This window comes from Lissotriton helveticus, chromosome 10 (assembly GCF_964261635.1).
Source record: "Lissotriton helveticus chromosome 10, aLisHel1.1, whole genome shotgun sequence".
Classification (NCBI taxonomy): Eukaryota; Metazoa; Chordata; class Amphibia; order Caudata; family Salamandridae; genus Lissotriton; species Lissotriton helveticus.
In genome coordinates, this window is record NC_136071.1 from 1,067,371,410 (window position 1) to 1,067,398,315 (window position 26,906).

Below are 26,906 nucleotides of genomic sequence, written 5' to 3' on the forward strand. Positions count from 1 at the left end.
TCCAACTCCAAAAAAATAACAGTAAGAAAAATGTTGGATAGCGTAGGGGTAAAAATTACAATTCCCACTCCAGAGAGTGCAACAGTAGGGAAAGTGTTGGATAGCGTAGGGGTAAAAATTACTATTCCCACTCCAGAGAGTGCTACAATAGAAAAAGTGTTGGATAGCGTAGAAATAAAAATAACATACTTAAAATTAAATTAATATTTTAAAATATCTAATAAATGAATCATTAAATCAATCTAAACTATTTACAAATACCAATAAATAATTATTAAAAACATAATTACCAATAAATAATTAAATGACAATAAATTAATAATAAATACCAATGAATAATAATTAATAAATATTAATGACCAATTAATAAACATTGAACAATAAAATATTGTTTATAAAAAAAGCATATTAATTATCAAAAAGTAATTACCAATTAAATACTTTGCTATACCAAAAATATTAATTATCACACATTACTTACCAATTAATAATTAATTATTAATATGTTTATTAAAAATAGCTATAAATATTGTTTAGTAAGATTTAATTACCAAATAATGATTAAACAAGAATAAATTAATTTTCATAACCGAAAAATTCTACCTTTAAATAATTACCAATTAATAATTATTATCCAATAAATTAATTATCAATACCCAACTATAAATGTAGCAATTACTTAATTACATATCAATTACTTTACACACTATGCCCCTATAAACACACAACAAACTCCAATAATAAAATAAAACACTTAACATAATTATCAATTAATCAAATAATTAAAATTAATACAAATTAATTGCCAATTAATAATTAATTAACAATCATATAATTAGCAATACCAATGAATGAAAATGAATTACTACTTAATTACATTTAAATTACTTACCACCCTATTCCTGTATAAACCCAGAACCCGCTACAGAACTTACACACAAAAATTTATTAAAATTAATTTATAATTCCTAAAAATTAATAATTAGTTTACTATAATTAAATTACTTCCAACCCTATTCCCCTATAAACCCACAACCCGCTACGGTACTAAAATACAAAATTAACTTAAATAACATTAAAAAAAAGAACCACATACATTTTAAATACATAATAATATACATGAAAATCATATAAAAATCGATATTAGTAACATCGATATTACTAACAACGATATTAGTAACGTCGATATTACTTACATCGATATTAATAAAATCAATATTACTTACCTTCGAAATTCAGTCCCTTCGATATTAAAAAAATCGATGGTACTTACCTTCTATATTATGTCCCTTCGATATTATGACATCGATATTACAGTAGGTCGATATTTAAACTTCAATATTTTGGCACTCACTGGAAAGGAGGCTAGAGGCTCCCTACCGTCACATTGTAGCTCATCCATACTCAAATTGTTCTGGCTGGTGGGGGTGGTGTCTATATCACTAAGTATGTCCTCCATTTTGTCTGAAAAAAAAGTCAGGAACCTATTACAGTGTTCCGGGCTAGCGCCTGTTTCCTGTACCTGCTTTTGCCTGAGTTCATTCAAAATTCTGAAAGTTTCTTTTTGCTTGTTATCTGCCTCTAAAATCCTGGCCTCATAATATGCGGCCTTTTTTTTGCCAAAATGGCTCTTTTGTATATGGCGAGCCTGGCCCTAAAATCCTTGAGTGACTTACGGTCATATGACTTACGCCATTGCCTTTTATATTGACGTAGGGTCTGTTTCTGTTCCCTTAGTTCCTCTGTGAACCAGTGGGCTCCCTTGCCCTTATTCCACACTCTTTCTCTGCGGGCAGGTGCCACTCTACTAAGTACCGCAACACCATGCCTTCTCAAGAAGACAACGTTTTGTGACTTGCCGTACTGCTCTTTTAAAATCCCCATTATTTGGAGCCTAACAAATTGTAATTGGAAACTCTCCGTGATGGTGAAGTAGGATTTTTTATCACAGTTTTGAAAATGCCACGTTTAGAGTAATGGCGGTTTCGAGTGAAAAGGAAATGCAGCGGTGGCAGAAATAGTCTCACATCTTTGGAAATACGGGTCTCGACGGAAGGCTCCAAGTAATTCAGAAAACGTGTTGCAAGGGAAGCATGCCTTCAAAGTCACGAAGAGACAGCAGTGCAATTTAAGTGATAATCAGGCGGCATGACTAAATAACTGCGACGGCTCCATTTGCAGCTTCCAGATGCGATAAACTTACCAAAAGACGTAGAGAATTGTAGCCTGCTCTGAGAGAACAGCAATAAGAAAAGTTGTGAACAGAGGGAGCGTGGATTATCCTGATCTGACGTATACACTAGTGAGAAGGCTTTGACCACACTGTTTCAGATCTAAAAGAGAAACCCTGATGAGAGTTCTATGAAGAATTTGACAGAATTTGAAACGCGTCAGCATATGGCTTAAATCCATTCTAAACTAAGGGATGAATACCCTTTATGCCCATAATATATTGTACATTGTAGTTGCTAAACTAAGGAAACACTCTGTGGACATTGGAGAATAGGGCAATAAAACAGGAAGTAGTTGTATTATTGTAGTATATTTGTCTTCCATAAACTGTTTGTATAGAAATTGTTCATTTAAAATGTCATGTGAGGTTGTTTGTAAAATACGATTTATTGTCCTTTTGATTTGTGTAAATGTTTTATGACATGTTTTTGTGATATGAAAACTAAAAGTCATTGTATTCATTGTTCTATGTGATGAAAATGCGAAAATTTAATTCAAAATATTAAGTGACGAGTTTTGAATAAATGAACCAAGATAAACATAAGTTGCAAGTGTTTGTCTTGAAAGCTCAAACTATTTAAGCTTTGCAATATTTTGAGATTTTGGCTTATCCCCAGTTGCATATTCATTAAACGGCCCTGCCTATTCTCTGTCCCGTGGGCCTAACTGCCTTTGTTTTGTAAACGTTTAGAAACATGGCATTTTCTTGTGTCAATTATTCTGGGGCACATTAGGATGGTGAGCGGACTTTGTCTGCCCGCCATCCTATTGTGAAATGGGACCGCCCGCCATAAGGGCGGGGGTCCCATGGGGGCCATTAGGATGCGCCTGCCACAGTGGCAGGCACATCCTGTATTCCTGACATTGTGGCGGGCGGTGCACTCAGCACCGCCTGCCACAATGCCAGGAAGGCATGTTGTGCATGGAACTACAGGGGGGGTACATAGTGCACCAAGTGCACCCCCCACCCCCCAGAGTCCCTGGGGGCCCGCAACGGGCTGCCAAAAGCAATCCCCGCATGCCTTTCCATTGCGGCAATGCCGCCCCGGAAAGGCATGTATCCATCCCCATGGTAATGTGGCAGGCGGTGTCTAACAGACACCGCCACCATATTAAACTCTTTTCTGTCCGGTCGACTTGTTCACCGGGCGGAAAAGCGGTGGACTGTCTTTCCGTCCGCCGTGATCCCCCAGCCATAGTAATATGGCAGAGGGAAATGGGTGGTGGGTGGGGACGGATTTCGGTCGGATCGCCACCACCATGCAGGTGGTGGTGATCCGCCAGAGATCCTAATGGGGTCCTTAGTGTCTGCTGCCTATATCCTGGGTCACATAACTAGGTGTAATTGAGGGTTGGTCTTTGTGTGTTGCTCCCAGGCAGTGAGGCAACGGAAAGCTAGGTGTTATCAGGATGGCCCACTCTGAGTTAACACGGGGGAAGCTATCACCTTCCACACTTGCACATCACAAAGCCCCTGCCTGAGGACTCTCACAAAGGGATTTGGCACTAGTCTATGATGACTCCAGTCTGTCTGGGGCCAGGGCCGGGAGGCAGGAAATTCCAAGCACCTCTGAGGGGTGGAATCTCTTGGAAACATCTCCTAATTTAAATTGGACACCAGGTATAAATATTTGACACCAACTCTTCAGTACACTTCTAGATCTGTTGACTCTGCCTGGAAAAGGACTGCTGTTGACACTACCAGGAAAAATGACTGCTGTGCTGCTGGAAGGACTGTCACTCTGCAAGACTTCTACTCCAAAGTGATGTGATTGTGATATGATGCACCTGTTTCCTTGCTGCCCTCTTGCCTGGATGAGAAGGACTGAACCTGCATTACTAAACTCAGGTCTCCAGAGCGACTCCAAGAGCTAATTAGCTGGCCTCCTGATCAAAAGCCTCAGGAAAATAACAGGTTTCCAACAACTTTGAACCCAGAACCTGGAGCTTGCCATCTGTGAGTCCTACGTTGCCAAGTGGTGCCACTCCAGTCTTGGACCATTGGGAGTGGTCCTGAAGAAGCTCTGCCAGCCCATCTGTGTACCCTGCAGAAGCAACGCATCGCCTTTGCCTTGCTGCATAACCCGAGCAGAACCTATGCATCGCCTCTGCTGAAAGGACTTTCCCAGCGCAAGAACTTGGCATCACCCTCGCACCCCGCAGCCTCATCAGAACCTCTATTGCATGATGCATCCCTACACATCCCTGACACAGGCCCTTGAGTCGTAAGCCTCTCATCAACTACAGCCTCGTCAACAATGCTGGAATTCGCTTTGCAAGCCGCACAGCTTCTTTCGAACCAGCAGGTGAGCAACACCTCCTCATTACAGGACTCCCCATCACAAGCCCAGTTGTCGATAGCCTCCTCAGCAATGACGCAGGACCCTGCATTGCAGCTTCACAGTTCCTCGGTACGGATGCTGCATGATGCATCTCCAACCCGGACCTCGCATTGCTTCAGCTACAAGACGCATCCTCGATGAGAGATGCTGCAACATTTTACAACCAGGATTTAAGGTACTCTTGTTCAGCGCGCCTAACTGGGTCCCTGTGGCGAGACCATGCTCCATCTCAGGTGGTCCAAATATGGAACTTTGTCCCAGTCTAGTGCAAAAAGATATCCACAGTTGGAGCTTTGAGTTGGTTGGTGCTATTTTACATACAACTTCCAACTTGCATATATCCAGTTCTACTGATTGGATGATTGTTATATTGTTTTTAACTTATTTATTACATTGTATTCTGTTTTTCTAAATTGGTGTGGGATTTTTCTTGCAATATATTTGCATGTTATTACTGTTTGAAGTGCTACATAAAAACTTTACACATTTCCTCTGAGTTATGCATGACTACTCTGGGCAACTACCAGAGGGTTGAGTATAGTTTATTTTGGGGTTTGCTTGTGACTTCACCCTGAGAAGAATTGCGCTTGCTGTTTGTGAAGGGTTTCACCCCCCTCAACCAGTAGCTCAATTTCTTACATGTGCATATCCTCATATGCTAAAAACCACTACCTCTCTGTACTATGTAAAACATGTATTTTGATGCTATATGAATATACAAATTATACTGTGGCCATATCTTCATGACCTACATGCAAAAATCAATACCATTTTTGTATTTGGGTGCCCCCAGCCAGCCAAATTGTGGGGCCCCTTGTTCACAAATTTCAAGCATGCATGATGGAACAACATTGAAATATTGATAAATCTATATAGCTCTCTATATAACATTATTGATACAGCAGCCCCCAAACCCTTAAGGGCAAGAGACAGAGTCAGAAGTAGATTTAGGAGTGAAAGGACATTCTGATGAAAACCTGACAAAGCTGAGATAAAGTTATAGAAAGATCATATTACTACAGGTCTCTTAGAAGGTGGAATCCAAAGATGAAACCAGGAAGTGACATTTTAGGTTATAAAACGCAGATGAGACAACATGACACATTTGTCTTAAAATAGCAAATGGTGAGCATCCTTTGTAGGTGGTGCGTATGCAGGATCTGCCTGCGCTTTAGAGCAGGACATTATAGGGTCGATTCTGATTTGGGAAAGGAATCCGTACGACGATTCGTATTCCTAGCCGTTTCCGTACGAATCGTACAAATCCGTCCGAATCGCGTAGTACGATCCGTTGGTGAAAAATCCGTCCGAATCTTTGCGAACCGTATGAAAAACAAGTGAAAATCCGTACGATACTGACTCGGAAAGTGAACCGTAAACATGCTGTGCGACCCGACAAGTACGATCCAGACCGAGAACGAGATTCGTATGGGAAAACGAAGCCGCATATGAACTGCGATTTGTACAGAAAACATCGCGTATGAGTGATCCACAAAATCAAATACGAAACAAACCCCACCTTAACGAAGCGCACGCGAACCCTGTAAAAACGTTGCATATGAGTGATCCACAAAATCAAATACGAAACAAACCCCACCTTAACGAAGCGCACACGAACCCTGTAAAAACGTCGCATATGAGCAAGCCACAAAATCAAATTCGACACGTACCCACCCTAAACGAAGCGCACGCGAACCCCTAAAAAAAGCACAAGGAGGGTGAAAATGACTCGCACAACACCACAAAACATGTCTTCTGGGTACAAACCATTGGAAAAGAATGTCCTGGCCAGATCCAAACAGGCAAACAGAGGGCCTAACTCAGACCCACCCCTTATAACAGACCCACCAAAATTTCAAACTAAGCCCCACCCACAAATGGACCAATAAAAAGGGCCCACACTCACAAACTATGATCCTTTGCAACATACCCATCTAGCTACAGAGACTGACAACACACCAACAACTGCACACATCCACCTTCACACATACCCCCAATCACATTCCGACCCGCCCACCCCCATTCACATTCAGACCCACATCCATACACACCATCACTCCCCCAATCACATTCACCCCACAGCATGTCCGCACAAAAGAATCCAAAGTTCACAAGGGAGGAGATGGAGATCCTTGTAGATCAAGTCATTAGAGTCGAGCCACAGCTGTTTGGCGCATTGGTCAGATGGACCAGCATAGCCGAGAAAACACAACTGTGGGAGAGGATCATCAATAGGGTGAATGCTGTTGCACCCATCAGACGCACCAGGAGGGATTGCCAGGCCAGGTGGTACGATCTGCGGAGGATAGTGAAGCGGAAGATGGATGAAGACTACACCCAGAGCCAGTTCACTGGAGGTGGTGGTCCCCGCAGACCAGTACAGTACCATCCCTGGGATGAGAAGGTCATGGCCCTTCTACCACAGGTGGGAGTACATGGCATTGAAGGAGTCGTAGAACCTGGTGAGTATACAAACAACTCAAGTAACATGGGGTATTGACATCTACACTCCAAGTACAAAAAATACCCGCAACAAGCGGGTACAGGCAAACACAACGCCAATGCCACTAACATGTGTATGCCCCATTGACAAACCAAGGCCATGCTATGTCCCATGCTACAGGAAGCACGTATGATATCCTGGGAGGGTGGCTGTCACAAAATGCATTGTGGGACTCCAAATAAGACCCGATTGCATGGGCGTCCGCAGGGGGGGCAAGGTTGGCTCTTGCCCCCCCCCGGATCGCCAGTGTGTCTGGTGTGGGCCAAGTCAGGGCCGGCCCTAGTCCATCATGCTTTTGAAATGGTGTTATTGTCCCAGGTGGCAGCACCGTCCATTGGGAGGGAAGGGTACAAGGGGGTTGCCGAGAATTGTGAAAGGCAGAGGGGAGGAGGGTGCAAGGGGGAGAGCAAGAAGGGTGCAAGGCAGAGGGGAGAAGGGTGCAAGGCAGAGGGCCCGAAGGGTGCAAGGGGGAGGTTGAGAAGGGTGCAAGGCAGAGGGTGAGAAGAGTGCAAGGGGAAGGGCAAGAAGTGTGCAAGGCAGAGGAGAGGAGGGAGCAAGGCAGAGGGGATGAGGGTGCAAGGCAGAGGGCCCGAAGGGTGCAAAGGGGAGGTTGAGAAGGGTGCAAGGCAGAGGGTTAGAAGGGTGCAAGGGGGAGGGCAGGAAGTGTGCAAGGCTGAGTGGAAGAGGGAGCAAGGCACAGGGGAGGAGGGTGCAAGGGGGAGGGCGAGAAGGGTGCAAGGCATGGAGATGAAGAAAAAAATCTGGCCACTCCTATAAAAATTTCTGAGGACACCCATGCCCAATTGCACTCATCCCATGGCCCATGTACACACCCATGCACCATGCTCAATGGCTCATGGGTTCATCTCCCCAGTCAAAACACTGAAGTGGGGCGTGCCGCAGGGCTCTGCTCTGAGTCCCCTGACTTTTAATATTTGCCTAACTCCGCTGGCTGAATCGATTGCCATGTCTGAAGTCAAAATCATATCATATGCTGATGATCTTCAGCTTCTATTCACTTTAAATGCTGTGTGTGCGGCAAATTTTGACCCACTCGAAAATTGTCTCAAGAATATTGCAGCCTGGATGGACCACAATTACTAGAAACTTAATCCAGATAACACCTAGATCCTATTTTTTTTAACCAACCTTCTCCCCTCTCTTCAAATCTGTGGTGGCCAGAGAAACTGGCCATTGCTCCGGCACACAAGGACAGGGATTAACGTCACCCGACTGGTGCCACGGAAGCGTTTACATTTGCTACAGCACAACGTTGTGATGTCATCAGCGCAACATGCCTGGCATCATGGGAATAGCAAGTTAACATCAACTGACTGAGAAGTCTTGCAAAGTAGTGTTCTCCACCGGCCCTGAGGAAGCAACGTGACAGTGACATGACATACTGGCACAAGGGACAATGCATCCATACGAACAGACTCACAGGACACTTGACAGAACATGTGGGGCATACGCTGGCCCACACCTTCACAACATGGTTGATTGGAAATCAAACTGTACTGGCACACAAGATTAAGTGGATGAGCCAAACACATCCTGCTGCACACACTGAGGCTGCAATTCCCCATGGAGCCTGTGGTTGTGATGTCCCACACAATGTCAATCACTGTTTCTGGGGGATAACGCCGGCCGTGCTTTGCTCCGCTGAGGCGTTAGGATCCTGTCTTGCTCTCCCGTGCTGCGGACGGGGCTCTGCACCGCAAAAACCACAATTCCCAGCAGCCCCAACCAGGAAGACACCGCCACCGTCATCAGCCGGCGCCAGGAGGCGCTTAAAGGCCAGCGAGCTGCCGAGGACTTTGTGCACTGTTTCTGGGGGATAACGTCGGCCGGGCTTTGCTCCGCTGAGGCCTTAGGATCCTGCCTTGCTCTCCCGTGTGGCGGACGGGGCACTGCACCGCAAAAACCACAATTCCCAGCAGCCCCAACCAGGAAGACGCCGCCACCATCGTCAGCCGGCGCCAGGAGGCACTTAAAGGCCAGCGAGTTACCTTGTCCCGCGAGGACGCGCGCGGGACGCGCCGGACGAAGCCTGGACTAAAGGCGGACAGTCTGTGACAGTCCATGGCAGGTCGTGTCAGGGCTGGGCTGGGTCACTGTATTTGGCCTTGGACTTCTTGTATGCTTGATTCTATTGTGGAGTGTTATTTTAATGTTGTGTAGTTTGGCTTTATTTGAGGACATCTAATTTTATCTTGTTTGGTGACGCTTACCTGGGCATAGCAAGGCATACATTGGGGGACAGTCTCCCCATTATCCAGATAGCCTCGCTAAAGTTTAGCCCGGCATTGGGCACTAACTGTTTTATTCTTAATTTAGGAAGGGGGCAGACTCTGAGTAGCACCCACTATGTCATTATCCAAATCAGATAAGAAGGTGCCAGTTTTAGCCACTCTGGATAATTATCTGTTAAAAAAGGTCGACCAAATTAATAAAGAGTGACGTCGGTCCCTAGGCAAGGGAAATCCTATCATCATAACAACTACTACTACTACTGTTTCACCTACACTGCCCAGGTCACCTATCTCTTTGGCTACCTTCTCACTGAACGATGGTTGTATCCCCGCAGTATTAGACCCTGAAACTGTAGAGAATATTGCTGAGATTAGTAATGAGGACCCCCCGGACTCGGTTATTGATGTAACTGCCCCGGATTTGACAAATGACCCCCCTGTTTTAAACCACTCGGCATTACCTACTCAGAGAGTAATAAGATCAAGTAGGAATTCTAGCAGGTTGTTACCAGCTAAGAGGGGGGGGGTAATAGCAATAGTTACAGAAATAAAAAACGAGTAGACCTGACCCCTAAAAAATTGGTTGATGGTCGGGCCGTGACTGCCGATAACACCATGGTCAAGCTTGATCCAGAGCAGTTAGATCAACTAATTAGCATCATTAATACCAAGATTGAGAAGATAGTGAAACCCTTACTGGATAAGCTGGATACAATAACCGCTGAAATGGTTAAATTAGAGGGGGTCTTGGACACACTCATTGACCAAAGGGGCTGCACACAAGTAATTGATAGGGAGTTGGGACCCATCACTGATACTCCAAAGGACCCTAATGTTGAACCTGGGCCAGAAGTTGTATACTCAACGGTAACTATCCAGCCAAAGAGCAGTAAATTAGTTGCTGGCCCTACAACTGACCCAACAACTGTTCTAAAGAAAGGGGTAACGTCCGGCCTAAATAAAGGCCCGATTAATTCCCAACCCGATTTACCGCACGATTGTGCGCCGTATGTTGCGGTCCTAACTAACGTCCCCCCCATTGGTACAACTGGGCATCCAAATAATTTTGAGACTCATGCTTCCCTAAAAAATAAAAACGTTTCATGGCTTAATCGGGAGTGTGGATTCCCAGTAGAACTATCAGGGCAGATAATCACTACTAGAAGAACAAACTGGATAGGCAGTACTTTGAAAAATGTTAGTGGCGATTGTATTATATTGAATTTCCGCCACCCCCACCTTGCAACCACCGCCCTACTTAGAGCTTCTTCCCTCCCCTACCATAATCAGAGAATCACATTAAGACCCCTTGGTTATTTTTATAAGCATCTCAAGGACGAGAATGCTTATGCTCGCCACAGGAATAGAGACAGGGGTTATAGCACAGTATCAAGTCCTGGGGTGTCTACCTTTAATCGCTTCCAACCACTGAGTGGTCTTGAATCTAATGATTGACTGACATCTAGTTCAACTAACCCCTTTTTGGAGCCTCCAGTTTCCCCCAATTGTGATAAGGGGAGGAAAGATTGTGCGGAGGGGAAGTGTATACAAGCTAAGGATAGGGACATCCCAGTCCCCGGGGTCTTAATTGGAGAGAATATTTTTGGTCCAGCTAATGTGGAAGGGCCGAAGGTACGCCTAGACATCATTGATGAAATGCCCAGTAATAGTAGTGTCAGGCCATTAACTGCCCTGGATGATGGCTCCGGGCAACAGGCCTGTCTAATTGGCAGTTGGAACATAGCGGGTATTGTGTCCAAAACGGAGTGTCAAAGTTGGCTAGAGTTTGTAAATAGTTTCGATATACTATGTTTCCAGGAAACGTGGTCTAAAGAACACATTAACCTTAACGGATATGTTTCTTACTCTCTACCCGCTCTGGCATCTCCGTCAGGAAGAGCGAAAGGAGGGCTTTTGATCTTGATATCTGTGAAACTCCCTATTATGGTGAAAAAACATGTGTTAGTAGGCGCCCACTCACAGATTTTATGGTTGAAACAGGATAATGGCAGAAATTTTCTCTTAATTAACTTTATAACAACGTCTTTGACAGTTCACGGCATCTGGTGGTAGCTGCTTTAGAGAGTGCCCTGGAAGTCATTATTATGGGTTCTAATATTGTTTTTGAAATAGTATGGGTAGGCGACTTCAATGTGGTGGTCTGCCCCCTTTCTGATCGTGGGGTATGTGGGATTGTTGACATGAATGGGGATGCTGATCTTCATTTCCCACATAACCAATATGGAGATTCACTGAACAACTTGTTAGCTGTCTATGATATGGAAATTTTGCCATCTGCTAAAGATAACTCTGGTGTCAATATTCCTACCTTTACAGGACGGAACTCCAGTTCCATAATCGATTATATCTGTATGTCCTCTAATCTCATCTCTTGGTGTAGGGCGCCTAGGGTTTTGGACTCTTCCCTATATAGCGATCACAATTGTGTCGCCATAGAGGTGACCTTCTGGAAGGTAAATTCTGCCACTAACAATGGTTTTAATGTTAATATTGAACCCCATAGAACAAATGGATTTAGAATTAGATGGAAGGGGGACAAAGCTGAAACGATGTCTGCTGCCATTGTCAGGAACTGCCTTTTGGATATCACTGCCATCCTGGATAGTGATGTGGACAACAGAGAGATTGTAACTAATTTTATTAAAATGAATGCTCTTACTGAGAAATTGATGACCAAAAATGGAAAGGGGAAACCGGACCAACAAAGGGGGTGGTTTGACCATGCCTGTACCCTCACACTAAAAAAGCTGAAGGAGGCACTGATTGCTAAACCGAGAGTAATGAGTGTGGTAAGACAGCTAAGATATATCTATCAGGAGGAAATCAAGCGTTGAAAGAAGGAACTGCAGCTGGAAGCCTGGGATAACTTGGCTCTGGCAGCGGAAACTTCAAACAATACGTTATTCTGGGCTACAGTGAATGGTCCATTCTTAAAGGACGACAAAGTCCCCGAATTGACATCTAATGTTGATTCTGATTCCTGGGTCACTCACGTCTCTGGAATTTTTGACTCGGAGGGTTGGGCTAGGGATCGTGATGCTTTGTGGCCTGTTGCTCCACTAAACATTACTCTAACGGAAGTCAAGGTTAGCATTAGTGCCAGTAAAGGGGGTAAAGCCCAGGGCCCTGACGGGGTACCTATCGATGTATATAAATTTACCCCTGAGCTCTGGGGTCCGCTGTTAACCAAAGTTTTTAATGCTGCTGTCTGCTATGGGGTTCCTCCTTCGTGGGAGGAATCCATCATAGTCCCAATTTATAAGAAAGGTGATAGGGGGGAGGTGAAGAATTACCGCCCCATTTCGTTACTAGACTCCTCTGTAAAAATTAAGCATGGGCGTAAAATCCGTTACGCTCGCGGATTTTTCGTATTTTCGGAGAATCCGCAATCCGCGAACTCTCGCGGATGCGGCGAGAATACGCAAAATCCGCGCGAAGCGGATTTTTTGTTTGTGTTCGCACTGCTCGCGCTGCTCGCGGTCCGCGGCGCGGGCAGGAACAATCTCGCACTAGGGAAAGTACAAAAATTAGTAAAGGAAGTGGCCCAGTCTCCAACTTCCTGTTCCTGTCCAGCAAGCTCCTCCCATAGGGGTGGGGTGGGGTGAAGGAAGTGCCCCAGTCTCCAACTTCCTGTTCCTGTCCAGTAAGCTCCTCCATTTCCTGGCCACTTTGATTTCGATCTTGACTGGGAAGGATTACTTTTTGTGGTTGCTGCTGGATATTTGGATTTGAGGCCTTTTGGATTACTTTTGGATTCGAAATTTGATTTCACAAAGAAGTAAGTTGATGTTGTTTGTTTGTGGTGATTTTTGTGTGTGTTGCTTTTTTTCGACTTTTTGGGGGGAAAATCTGCAAGTTCGCGAGCTGAGGGTGTTTTTGCTTGTGTTCGCACTGCTCGTGTCCCGCGCAGCAACAATCTCGCACTCGCGAAATTGTAAAAATTACAATTCTGCTGCACATGAATAGAAAACCACCAGGCTTATTTATGGGTGCATGCATGATACAACTGTTTTGTTGATTTTTTTTTAACATGATTCTGGCCAGGGCATGGATGGCATTGGATTGTGCTGATTTTTGAGTGTTTTAGGACTTTTTGGGGTGGTGTTGGGGGCTTGCTATGTGGGTGGGGGCCATTTTATTGTCTGGTCCCGTGTGGGTGGGGGTCTAGGGGCCATTTGTAAGCCAGTTTGTGTGCTTTGTGCCATAGGCCTGCACCCACTGTGCTCTGATGTCATCCATTATGCCCAGGGGGGCCCAGAATCGGTCTGTTCGCGGTTTTTGCGGGTTTTTGCCACGTTCGCACCGTGAAGCAACAATCTCGCACTCGCGAAATTGTAAAAATTGCAATTTTGCACCGGAAAACCACCAGCAGGCAGCATAAGCCTTCTGAAAATGGATGGATGGCATTGGATTGTGGTGATTTGATTTGTGTTGTGTTTTTTGACTTTTTGGAGTAGGGGTTGGGTGCTGGCTATGTTGGTGGTGGCCATTTTGAGGCATGGTCCTGGCCATGTGGATGGGGGGGTCAAGCGGCCATTTTGAAGGCAGGCAGTGAGCTTTGAGACATAGGCCTGCACCCATTGTGCCTTGCTTTCACCCATTGTGCCCAGGCGGAGTCAGGGGTACATGAAAGTACAACCCTCTGTGTGTTTGCTCTCTTTGATCAATGTTAAATTCCTGTTTCCCAAAAATTTAGCAAATCCTAATTTTGAAATTTCCATATTGTGTGGTGGTGTGCAGTGTGCACGTGTGTAATCATAAATGCCTACTTGCAAACTGTTTATTTAAGCGCTACATATGCAACATTTATATTTACTGATGTTCCTCTGTCTTCGTTTGCGTTTAGGTGCACAAAACTCCGCATCATCGTTGAGCATCAGTGCCAGGAAGAAGTGCTGCTGCGGCCTGTTGTTCCGACATCTGAAGAAGATGGCTCCAAAAAGAGGTGCCGGTAGGTCCTCTTGCAATAAAGATGTCTCTACTAAGGAGAAGAAGAAGCATGTGGCACCACTTACCAAGGAGACTGGTGGCTCAACCAATACATTTTTTGGGCAACAACAACAAAAAAAACAAAGGCCCACCATGAGTGCTGCACAGGTAGCCTGTTTAGTTGTTGAATCACCAACGACCAGTGATGTTGGTTCCTCGCAAGAAAGTAGCAGCACACCATCAACACAGGTTGTAACTCATCTCACAAGTACTATTCAACAACCAAAGCCGCAACAACAACTGCATGGGCTACTAGTACAAGCAGAAGTACATGCGCAAGGAGCTGTCCAAGAAGGAGCTGTCCGAGAAGGAGCTGTCCGAGAAGGAGCTGTCCGAGAAGGAGCTGTCCGAGAAGGAGCTGTCCGAGAAGGAGAAGGCCGAGAAGGAGAAGGCCGAGAAGGAGAAGGCCGAGAAGGAGCTGGCCAAGAAGGAGAAGGCCGAGAAGGAGAAGGCCGAGAAGGAGAAGGCCGAGAAGGAGAAGGCCGAGAAGGAGAGGTCCATGGAGACTTGCAAGTAGAGGTCAGAGAAGATGCCCATGTAGCGGCGCATGGAGCGGTGCAAGTGCCCACAATGGTTGTTCTTCCAGAAGTAGGGGCACAGGAGGAAATTGACTTTGGAGCCGGGGTATCATGTCAGGAAGACGAAGCCACTCCTCCTGATGATTCATTTTCTCCCAGCTCCCCAGCAAGGAAAAGATCAAGGAGGGTGTGTAGAAGTTCCTCTTCAAGCCCCGCTCCATCAGATGATGATCTGGATCTAGATTGGCAACCATCTCTGACGTCTGAGAGGGAGGCACACCATGAGCTGCGAAAGGTATCACATGTTAAAAGGAAGGGCCCCGGAAAGCTCATACTTATGGATCCGAACGTCCGACTTGATGAAGTGGTGCATTCTGATGTTGTTGAAGAGGATGACAGCAATGATCTATTCATCACACATGTCAGTCCAGCCACACCGGCCATGCAGCAGACAGACATTTACACCCTATCCCGACGTCATGCTGAGCGTGACCCTGGCGACGTGCCACTGGTAGCACCACCAACGCAGTCAAGTAGTACCACAAGTTCAACAAAACCTACAGCTCCCATATTTTCTCCCCAGAGGGGGACTCCATCCAGCTCGACTCCCTCAAGTAAGGTTGCTGCAATAATTGCACAACCCAGTAGATGTCTGCAAGGCTCATCCACCACTGCTTCATCTGGCATTGGCAGCAGTATCACCTCGTGCGGCAAAACCAGAAGTTTCCAGTCCCCAGTTTGGAACTTTTTTAGTGTCCATGAAAAATATGATAACATAGCCGTTTGTTGCATTTGTAAGACTAGCGTTAGCCGTGGTAAGACTGGTACCAACTATGGAACCGGAGGCCAGATAGGTCATCTTGAAAGAAAGCACGCTGTCGAATGGTTTCCGCACCTAGCAAACGTCAAGGGAAAGCGATCCCAAAGGGCAAGTGGCCAAAATATACCCATAGTAGGTGTTTCATCTGAAGATGATGGGGAGGTAGAAGAAGCGTCAGATATGTGTCCGGTTGCACCCAGTACCCCTGGCAGCACCACACCCTCCGTAACACATAGCAGGCACACTGAGAGTCTGGGAGACACACCAATGCGGAAAATGTCAACACTGATCAGAAGTGGGTCGAAGAAGGCATCAGCATCATCCCGTAAATTTGTCCAGCGCACCATTTCAGCCATGTTCTCCTCAGATGCGCAATTTCAACGCAACCACCCAACTGTACGCCTCTATAACACTAAGCTGGCAAAAATGCTAGCGGTGGACCTTCTCCCTTTTTCGTTTGTCGAAGGTGTGGGTTTCCTTGAACTCGTGGCAACATTGGCCCCTAAATGGAAGGTTCCTAGCCGGTACTATTTTGCCAGGGTTGCTGTTCCAGCACTACACAAAGAGGTGCTTGAGTTGGTGGGGGCAGCTTTGCAGAAGAGTGCTGTTCACACTATACACCTGACAACAGACATGTGGACCAGTTGCCAAGCCCTTGATTACATGTGCATCACTGCACACTGGGTCTCTTTTTCAGGGGTTACAAAACAGATAAATGCAGGTGGTGACTTGATCGAGATTTTTAAGGGTGCTCGTAAGCATGCAACATTAGCCATGTTTGGCATGGAGAAAAGTCATACTGCAGTCAACATTTTGGCTGACTTTAACAAAAAGGTCTTGCAATGGCTGCGCCCAAGACATTGCAAGGTTGGTTATGTTTCTACAGATAATGGCAGTAATGTAGTTAGGGCCATGGCGGACGGTTTCTATTTCAGAGTGCCGTGTTTGGCGCACTGTATCAACCTTGTTGTGCAAAATTTTTTGAAAAAAGAACTTGCAGTCGACAAAACACTGACAATCTGCAGAAGAATATGCACACATTTCAACCATTCTTTTAAGGCCCGGAAGGAGCTGAGGCGCAAGCAAAATGAACGTAGAATGCCAGTGAAAGCACTTATCCAGGAGGTGGCAACACGTTGGAACTCAACCTTCTACATGCTTGAGCGTCTGCATGAGCTGTTTCCAGTAGTCAATGAGTATTTCTACAACCTGGGTGGTGATACGACAGAAATGATGCTAGCGGTGGAGCAATGGCAGCTAGTTAAAAGCCTGACAGACATGCTTCGTCCTTTTGAGGACTTCACGCGTGACGTCAGCAGGGAGGACTGTTCTTTGAGCAAAGCTATCCCACTGTTGCTGAAGCTCGAGCACCAAGTCAAGGTGGTGTCTTCACAATTAAAAGATGCTGGAAAGAACGAAGCACATGAGTTGGCGCAGAGATTATTACAACACCTAGTTAGCAATGAACGGCTTGTAAATATCAAGAAACAACAGCACTACATTTGTGCTACTATTCTGGATCCACGTTACAAAAAGCCGTTGTTTGGCAAAGTAATAATTCCTTTTGAAACATCGGATGTTACAGAGTACAAAGGTTGGCTAGCTCAGTCAGCCATTCGTTTTGAAAGAGAGCGGAAGGAAACTGTAGGAGAAGACAGTACTACTAGTGAATCAGCAGGCCATCAGGCGTCCCAAAAAAGCCCTTCTGCATCTGTGCCTGTGGCAGAAGTGAGTGACTTTCCCTCTGAGCCGTTAACCACACCAGCAACAGTATCATCTGCACCAGGCGCATGCGATATGTCAGAAGCGAGTTGGCTAACTCAGCTAGGGTTTCCTGGTCCTAGAAAAGACACAGAAGTGCAAAGTACAGGAATCCGGGAGGACATTCTTTCAATGGTGCAGGCCTATCTGGATGACTCAACAGAGGTCAATATTACTGAGGACCCATTGGCGTATTGGCATGGGAAAAGAAAAATATGGCGAGAGCTCACCAACCTGGCTATCAATTACTTGTCTTGCCCACTCGCAAGCGTGTCCTCAGAACGTGTTTTTAGTTCTGCTGGTGGCATTGTGACTTCCAAAAGGTCCCGCCTCTTGCCCGCAAATGTGGAGCGGCTCACCTCGATAAAGATGAACCAGCACTTCATACCACCAGATTACAGAGTACGAGAATGCACGCAGGAAGAAGAGGACACCGCCCTACCTGAGGAAAGTTCTCCTCAGTTACCAGAAGTAACCCCGACTGATGATTTAGCAGAGTATGAGGACGAGTTCTGCTTCCCTGACAGCGAGTTCTGAAAATGACTCAATCATTCATTAATTGTAAATAGTCCTCCTTATTCACTTTTATTCCTGTGTGTCTGTCTTTCTTTAGCAAGTGCTTCATCACATTTCCAACAAAACTGTAATCAACCAATAAAACAACAAGCCCAGCAACAGAACTGTCTTGATTTTGATGCCGCAGCATTCCTCAGGTTCACAACAGTTAGTTGACAAGAACTCAGTCCTGGTCGTCTATCCTGAGTCCTCCTCCTCCTCCAGACTCACCCTATCCATTACCCATAATGCTGATGCCTGGATTCTGCACAATGAAGAAACTTACTTAACGTTGATGAGTCCCCCACTGTGAATTCCAGGTGGAGCCAGCCCTCAAACACAAATTACAGGTAAGATAAGCGTTTGGATGGGAGGTAGTATAATGGAGTATTCGGAGAGGCGAGAGAGTGACAGTGGTACTAGCAGCAAAGTCCTAGGCCTCAAGAATTATCAAACTCTGTGACAGTCATTTACTTTGGAAAACATTTGGCCTATTGCACGTGAACGTGTAGGCGTTATTATTGCTCGCTTGCCTGTCTCAGGGGTGCTGTCTGTGGGGCTTCTAGGTTTTAGGGTTGTGTGAGCACCGCTGCCACATTTCTAATGTTGATTGCTTTTGATTTGCAGAAAATCCACGCCGGGAAACTCCAGTTGTGGCCCTGCTGCAGAACACTTTAGGAGTGGGACTCTGTGAATTCCAGGTGGAGCCAGCCCTCAAACACAAATTACAGGTAAGATAAGCGTTTGGATGGGAGGTAGTATAATGGAGTATTCGGAGAGGCGAGAGAGTGACAGTGGTACTAGCAGCAAAGTCCTAGGCCTCAAGAATTATCAAACTCTGTGACAGTCATTTACTTTGGAAAACATTTGGCCTATTGCACGTGAACGTGTAGGCGTTATTATTGCTCGCTTGCCTGTCTCAGGGGTGCTGTCTGTGGGGCTTCTAGGTTTTAGGGTTGTGTGAGCACCGCTGCCACATTTCTAATGTTGATTGCTTTTGATTTGCAGAAAATCCACGCCGGGAAACTCCAGTTGTGGCCCTGCTGCAGAACACTTTAGGAGTGGGACTCTGTGAATTCCAGGTGGAGCCAGCCCTCAAACACAAATTACAGGTAAGATAAGCGTTTGGATGGGAGGTAGTATAATGGAGTATTCGGAGAGGCGAGAGAGTGACAGTGGTACTAGCAGCAAAGTCCTAGGCCTCAAGAATTATCAAACTCTGTGACAGTCATTTACTTTGGAAAACATTTGGCCTATTGCACGTGAACGTGTAGGCGTTATTATTGCTCGCTTGCCTGTCTCAGGGGTGCTGTCTGTGGGGCTTCTAGGTTTTAGGGTTGTGTGAGCACCGCTGCCACATTTCTAATGTTGATTGCTTTTGATTTGCAGAAAATCCACGCCGGGAAACTCCAGTTGTGGCCCTGCTGCAGAACACTTTAGGAGTGGGACTCTGTGAATTCCAGGTGGAGCCAGCCCTCAAACACAAATTACAGGTAAGATAAGCGTTTGGATGGGAGGTAGTATAATGGAGTATTCGGAGAGGCGAGAGAGTGACAGTGGTACTAGCAGCAAAGTCCTAGGCCTCAAGAATTATCAAACTCTGTGACAGTCATTTACTTTGGAAAACATTTGGCCTATTGCACGTGAACCAACACGATGACAGTGTTCAGTTAAATGAAATTACTGCAAAACCACCACCCACCCAGCTCAAAAGTAGTAAAAAAACAGGTATGCTCAGATAAAGTTTGAAAAAGTATATTTATATCCCTAACAAAATAATCTCCCGCAAGACCCTCCCTAACCCCAACAAATAAATAGTCCTCAAAAGTCCCCAAAAAACCCAACTCCCAATTCCCACCCCCCAAAAGTCTCAAAAAAAGGGACAAGGGACACTCTAGGGATGCAAGCTGTTAAGTTTGGCCTCCAGGGCATCATGCTTTACGGCCAGGGCATCATATTTTTCTTGGAGGATGGCTTGATCTAGGCGGAGGCCCTCCACCACATTCTGATATTTGTGCCATTTCTGGACCTCCGCCTCTAGGTCGGACACTCTGCGGAGTGCACGGCGCAAGCGACCTTTAACAGTGCTGCGAGGTGCAGCTTTTGCTGCTCGGCGGTGGCGTCTTCCGGCACGGCTCCGGTTCGCTGGAGCACTGTGCTTACCGGCAGAACGTGGGGTAACAGAGGAGGATGTAGATGTTGTTAGGTTTGATGCACTGGAGTGCGTGTCGTCCCCCTCCAGTTCCACCAGTCGCCGATATTCCGCAACAGTTGCTTCCAGCCTCCGTTGCCGGGCCAGTACAGCCAGCATACTCCTCGTTGGTTTGGAGGTTTTAGTATTGCCAACTATATGAAGAAAGAAAGACATAATCTGTAACCAATGCTCTTTAAGAATATGATTAACACAAAATGATTCAGCAGGAAGTTGTGTCACAGTACAACTAGCAACTAGCCAGGGCAGTACAAAACTATTCAGGCCAGTATCATGGGCGTCCGCAGGGAGGGGCGCTTGAATCACCATTTCCCTTCCCACAACTCACTTGTATCCTTGGTTTGGTGCTCTTTCATATGAAAGAGATCTGGCAGAAGTGAGTGATTTTTCCTCTGAGCCGTTAACCACACCAGCAACCGTATCATCTGCACCAGGCCCAGGCGATATGTCTGTTTCCCTCCCTCTCTCTCTCTCTCTCTCTCTCTCTCTCTGTCTCCCTCTTTCTGTCTCCCTTTGTCTCCCTCTACCTCGCTGTCTCTCTCTCTCTGTCTCCCTCCCTCACCCTCCCTCTGGCTCCCTCCCTCTCTCTCTCTCCTTCTGTCTTCCTCTCTCTCTGTCTCTGCCTCTATCTGTCTGTCGGTCCCAGCCTGCTGTAATTACCATATTGTAATTTGTCACTGGGCCACCACTGAATACACATCATATCCTATCTAAGAGTCAGATAGTACCTCCATGATCCAGCTTACCTGTACTCGCCACCGCCACCGTCTCCTTCCTCACAGTCTGTACTTCTTGCTCTTGGTCCGACTCCTCTAGCGCCGCCTCCTCCCCAGATTGACCCTCGGACTCCGAGTCACTGATGACCACCACATCCGAGCTGGCCCCGCCACCAGATGTTCCACCTACAAAGTAGATTTAAGAATGTTAGATTACACCACTCCACTAGTATTTGGTCTATGAATGAAAAAATGTGAAAACAACAGAAAAATTAATTGACTGTCTACTCTAGTCTAAAGTAAAAATGTCCCTCCTTCCAGGGAAAGCTGTTGTCTTGCTTCATTTTTTTGTCACAATTGTTGAATGCTTGCTTAATTTTAACACACACTATTTTTCTCTGAACAGACAGAAACTGGACTTCTAAGGACAAGAGGAACATCAACTTCAAACCAGGTGAAAGCTCGGCTCGACCACAAGAAATGTGTACCAATCCAGTACTCATCAACTCAGCACCAAGCACTTTTCCATTTCCAACTAACTTTATTTTAATATATGTGTTTACTTAAACTTTTAATAAAGCTTTTAAACTTGAATTGACTCTGTGGTTTTTAGTCCTCCAGAGAGTCCAGACTAGAGTGACTGAGCGAAAAGTTTTGCAATTTTTGCAAGGAGGAGTCTGTGTTGCTGACACTACCAGGTTTATTTATACAGTGTGCCAAACACGCCACTCTGAAATATTATTACTCTGGTCTTTGGTGTCCATAGTTCGGTTTGTGGAGATTTGTCCCTGCAACAGTAGGATTATTGATTTTGCTCCTATCTAAACACTATTTCGAAACAATTAAATTAGGAATGCTTGGACAACAATAGGTCCTCTATATTTAAATGAAAACTTACTGGGGCCAGCAAAGGAGCACTCGCCGCCCTGGCCTGCATCCTCCTCCTTTGGAGCCACTGCTGCATCAGATTTTTCGGTCCGCTTGCCCCTGGGCGGACCTGACGTACAACATGAAAGAAATAACAGAAAACATTGATGATTGCTGCTTGCCGATGTCCTTGTCAACCAAATCAAACATTTAGAAAGAACAAGAACCTACTATTTCATCCAAAAAGAGGGCTACAAAGGAAGGACTGCACCTGAGCCTCTACTCTAGGGGCAGATTTACAAGCCCCTTGCAGCTCTTTTGCTCCATTCTTGCGTCAATTTTGTGACGCAGCGCCACAACAAGAGAGGCGCCATGGTGTGGCGTATATTAACAACATGACGCATATGGGAGATGCATCCCATTCTAAAACCCTGCGCCATTAGGGAGCATTCCATCGCAAGGGAGGGCGTTCCTGCGCAGGAACGCATGCTAAAAGTGGTTATAGGGAATATATCAAATTTCAATCAGTCATTTAGGACAATGATGCGTCACTGAAACCCTGCGCCTGCATGAAGCAGACTTACGGCTTGACGCAGCATTGCTGGAGCTGCGCCATCGTTGCAACGCAACTCCATCAATGAACCGCCTTTACGGCACCGATGCGTAACGCTTCGGTGACGTTTTGGGACCATGGTGTGCCGCATTGTAAATACGGCGCATCATGGGTGGTGCTGGCGTGCCGCACACTTTGCAGGGATGCGCAGGTAATTGCTAATCTGACACTTAGGGGCATACTTACGAGTTCTGAGCTGGACACCTCCAGATGTGCACCAGAACAAATGCGTAACGCAAAACTAACCTTGCGTCACGGCAGATGCGCCGCTATTACAATGCGGCAAACCCTGGCGCAAGGGTAGGCAGATGCGTGACGCATCTCGTGACGAAATAGGGGCGCATCTCTAGAGTCGCGTCGCGGGCGCGATGCAACTATAGCAGTGCTCAGGGCTGCCCAATAATACTCAACATACCGCATCAGTCCTTACGCCTGCTTCAAGCAAGCAGGCATAAAGAATTGACATAGCAGCGTCGCGGAAGTGCCTGCGTTAAATCTTGTAGATTTCACGCAGGCACTTTTGCGAGGCACACATCTGCCTGACCGGCACCCCCCACCCCCCACCCCCCCCTGCGTGGGAACGCACCCATTGTGGCGCAGGCCCAGGCCTTCACTTGGCGCATCTCCTTAGATGCATCACGTTGTACATGACTCGCAGGGATGCGCCACGTTTACGTCGCTGTGCGTCAGGTAAGGCACTGTAAACGTGGAACAAGGGGCTTGTAAATCTGCCCCTTTGTGTCTAGCATTACGCAGTTCTGTAAAATACACTCATACATTACTCAGCCCAATTAAATGAACACAAAATAGAAAACAAATAAGCAGTGGCACCGGCACAGAGAAGGAGAACAGTGCACCTGAAATGCACAGAAGATTTTGAAATAGTAATTTACCTCTCCTATCAATGTAATCACCAGCAGCATATTGCTCTTTGTAAAAAAGTTAAAGCAAACATTTGCAATATAACACAGCCACATAGAGCAGGAGAAAAAACAGAGTAGTGAGTAATGAAAAAATTGCTACTACTACTCACCAAGCCCGGGGACCTCCACTCCCAGCACGTCTAGCAGGTCACGCTCTCGGTCCAGGATGTCGGTCCAGCGGTGGGTGACTTGATTGTAGGTGCGCTGGACCCCCGTGATCTTAAAAAGGGCCCGGCACACCTGCCCCCACCGCTTCCGTCGCTCCTGGCTGTTGGTGTAACCAGCAGCGATCCTGCCGCCTGCCGCGATGGTCCTGGGGAGGCGGCGCTGTACATAATAAACGAGTGCGCCCACCTCCTCAGGGCTGAAGATCTCCCTGGGCACCACCATTTCCGCCCTCAAACGGCCACACGGGAGCCGGGCACGGGCTGCGGTGCCCGTCTTGGGCAGCTTGACAGCTGTCTTCACCATGTTCTGGGCAGGTGTTAGCAGTAAAGAGAAGAGAAAAAATGAAAAAGAATAAGAGTAGGGAAGAAGGAAATAAAAGTTTAAAAAAGTAGTTCAAAAGTAAACAAAAGTAGCCTAAAACACAAAAATATAGATCTAGAAAAATAGAGGGATAGAAAATAAGTTAAATAGATCAACAAAATATTAAAACAAGCAAAGGATGGCAGAGATATACAGAGGATAGAAACACCATACCCAGACACATAGAATGAATGAAAAACAAGATGGCGGCCCGACCACGTGCGCGTAAGTAAGTTCGCACGCGATTTCTCTCGCGAACTCGTGCGAACTTATATTCGCAAGGCGCGAGTCGCGCGAGATTACACATAGCGGGCGGAAACGGAAATACGTCACGCAAACAAAATGGCGGCGCCCATACTCAACCTTGAGGTAACTCGCACGAGTTCGCGGCCTCCACGGGCCAGTTCGCACTACGACGCGCCCCGCGAATAGGGCGAAATTACCGAAAAACGAGTTTTGCAAAAGCAAAACGAACGAGCAGGTGCAAAAGTTCGAGCTCATCATTTGTAACCATTTACCTGTAGTGCTTCCTGAAGGGGCCCTCCAGAATCCGGTTGCCTACTTGCAACTATTGTGTGACCCTGCTCTGACAGTCACAGAATAGTTACAAGTATGCCATTGCATCCTGTTAAAAAAAATTATTTACATTGCATTTGCAACAAAAAGGAAAGGGAGCAGACAAGCAGGTGCCAGCCTTCATTAATGTCAGTTGGGGCAGGGCAGGTATTGTTGTTTGCAAAACTTAAAGCACTTAGCAGGTGTTTGTTCACTCAGTGGTCAATCAGAGTGTGGCATGGGTGTGCCAGCTAGAGGGTGGCATGGGTGAACCAGAGTGCCAGTGTTGACAGAGGATGGCAGTGCTTTGCTTTGCCCCAATAATGTACACTGGCGAACTAGAGGGTGATGTGATGACACAGAGGGTGACATGGGTGAGCCAGAGGGTGGCATGGGTGACCAAAGAGAGTGCCAGTGGTGACAGAGGGTGGCAGTGATGAAGAAATCTTAGCAAACAGGCTGGGCACGTAGAAATAACAAGTTCGCAAAACTGGCGACCCGACAAGTAAGTTCGCAATTTGCGAAATTGTACAAAACCCTCGCGAACTTGCAGAAACCCGTGCGAACACACACACCCTCAAAAAATACGCAAATCCGCGAGAATTCGCGGATTTCGCGGATTTTCGCAATCCGCGAATACGCAAATCCGCAAATTCGCGGATTGCGAATCCGCAAAATCCGCCCATGCTTAGTAAAAATCCTGAGATGGGTGTTACTTACAAGTTTGGAAGAGTGGGCTTCCTCTAATAGCATCCTTGTAGACTGTCAATATGGTTTCAGGAAGGGGAGGGGAACCACCGAACAATGCCTTAACCTCGAACTTTTAATAGGGAAGTATACTCAGGCAAAGTCAGGCTCTCTCTATCTCTGCTTTGCAGATTTGAGTAGCGTCTTTGACTTAGTGGACCATGGTATCCTCTGGGCCAAATTGTTAGAACTGGGAGCGCCCGAGGGCATTGTCTATTTTCTTGCACGTATTTATGCCAACCTATGTACGAGCGTCCGCTATGGCCCAAGTGGGGAATGTACACCCCAGTTCAGGATAGGGCGGGGTATTAGGCAGGGGTGCGTTCTCGCCCCCCTCCTTTTTACTCTTTTCATTAATGAAGTTGATCCAGTTCTTAAAACTATTGTGGCAGACGCCCCTAAAGTTAAAAATCTTGACGTCCCGGTATTATTATACGCGGATGATGCGGTGCTGCTGTCAAGGACACCCTTGGGTCTGCAACGTCTTATGGACAGGTTTTCTCTTTTTATTGGTCAACGTAAATTGGTCATTAACAAATCCAAAACTTATGTTATGGAATGTGGAAAAGGCAAGGGGAAACATCACCCTTTTTTTATTGATGGCCAGAAGGTCCAACTAGTGGACAACTTTTGCTACCTGGGCATAACGTTTTCTAAAAATAGGGGCTGGGGTTGTGAGCTTAATAACGTTCGGGCCAAAATGGCAAAAAGCGGACATGGTGTATGCAAATTTGCCACTAAACTGGGTGATAGACGGATTGCAGACATGCTTAAGATCTATGAGGCAAGATCCCTATTGATGGCAATCTATGGAGCAGGGGTATGGGGATTTGTATCTGTAGGTGGTCTCCAGGTGGAGGAAAACTGTTTCCTTAAAAGACTTTTGTGTTTACCAAAATCATCTTCTAATGAGTTAGTCCACAAGGAATTAGGAATCCCTCACCTGTCTGATTTAATTGCTTTAAGACCTCTAATGTTATGGCGTGCTGTGTGGGCAAAGGAAGAAACGTCATTAAATAGAGCCATTTTAGGGGACTGTCTCTCCCTAGATAATTATCAAAAGATCCCCTGGATTAAATACGTAATTAATACCTTTAAAGAGATCTTTGGAGTTGACGTCAAGGGGGACAGCCTAGCAGCCTCTGACTTGTCTAAAACTGAATTGAAGAATGTCTTCTTAATGTACAAGTCTGAGCAGCGGCGATGTAATGGAGTTAATTTATCCACTAGTTCCTTCTATGCCAAATATAATGAAAGTGCGGGCTTTCAACCTTATTTAAAGCATGTTAACAGAGCGTCCCATCGATTTGTTTTGACTCGGATGAGGATGGGGATTGTGCACCATCTGGTGGCTTTCCCTTCCCTCAACAAGCATCTAGAGGGCGCGTGTCCATGTGACAACAGCTCCGCACAAAGCACTCTGCACTTTGTTTTGATGTGTAAGCTATACGAAAACCTTCGTATTGTCTTTTTAAAACCTATTTTTGTTAAGTTTGGCGTTAGGACAGTTCACGACGCCTTGAAACTGCTTTTTAACTTAAATCATGTTGATATTTGCTTTTTTACTGCTTCTTTCCTCTTGAAAGCGATTAGGGCTAGGAAAAGTATGATCTTTTAAATATTTATTATGATGTATTTTATATAATGTTTTTACTGATGAATGTACCCTGCTTGTATTCGCTGTGCTTTTATGGACATTGTTCTTATGTTCCGAAATAAAGCCTTATGAACTGAACTGTCAACCGGTGGTAT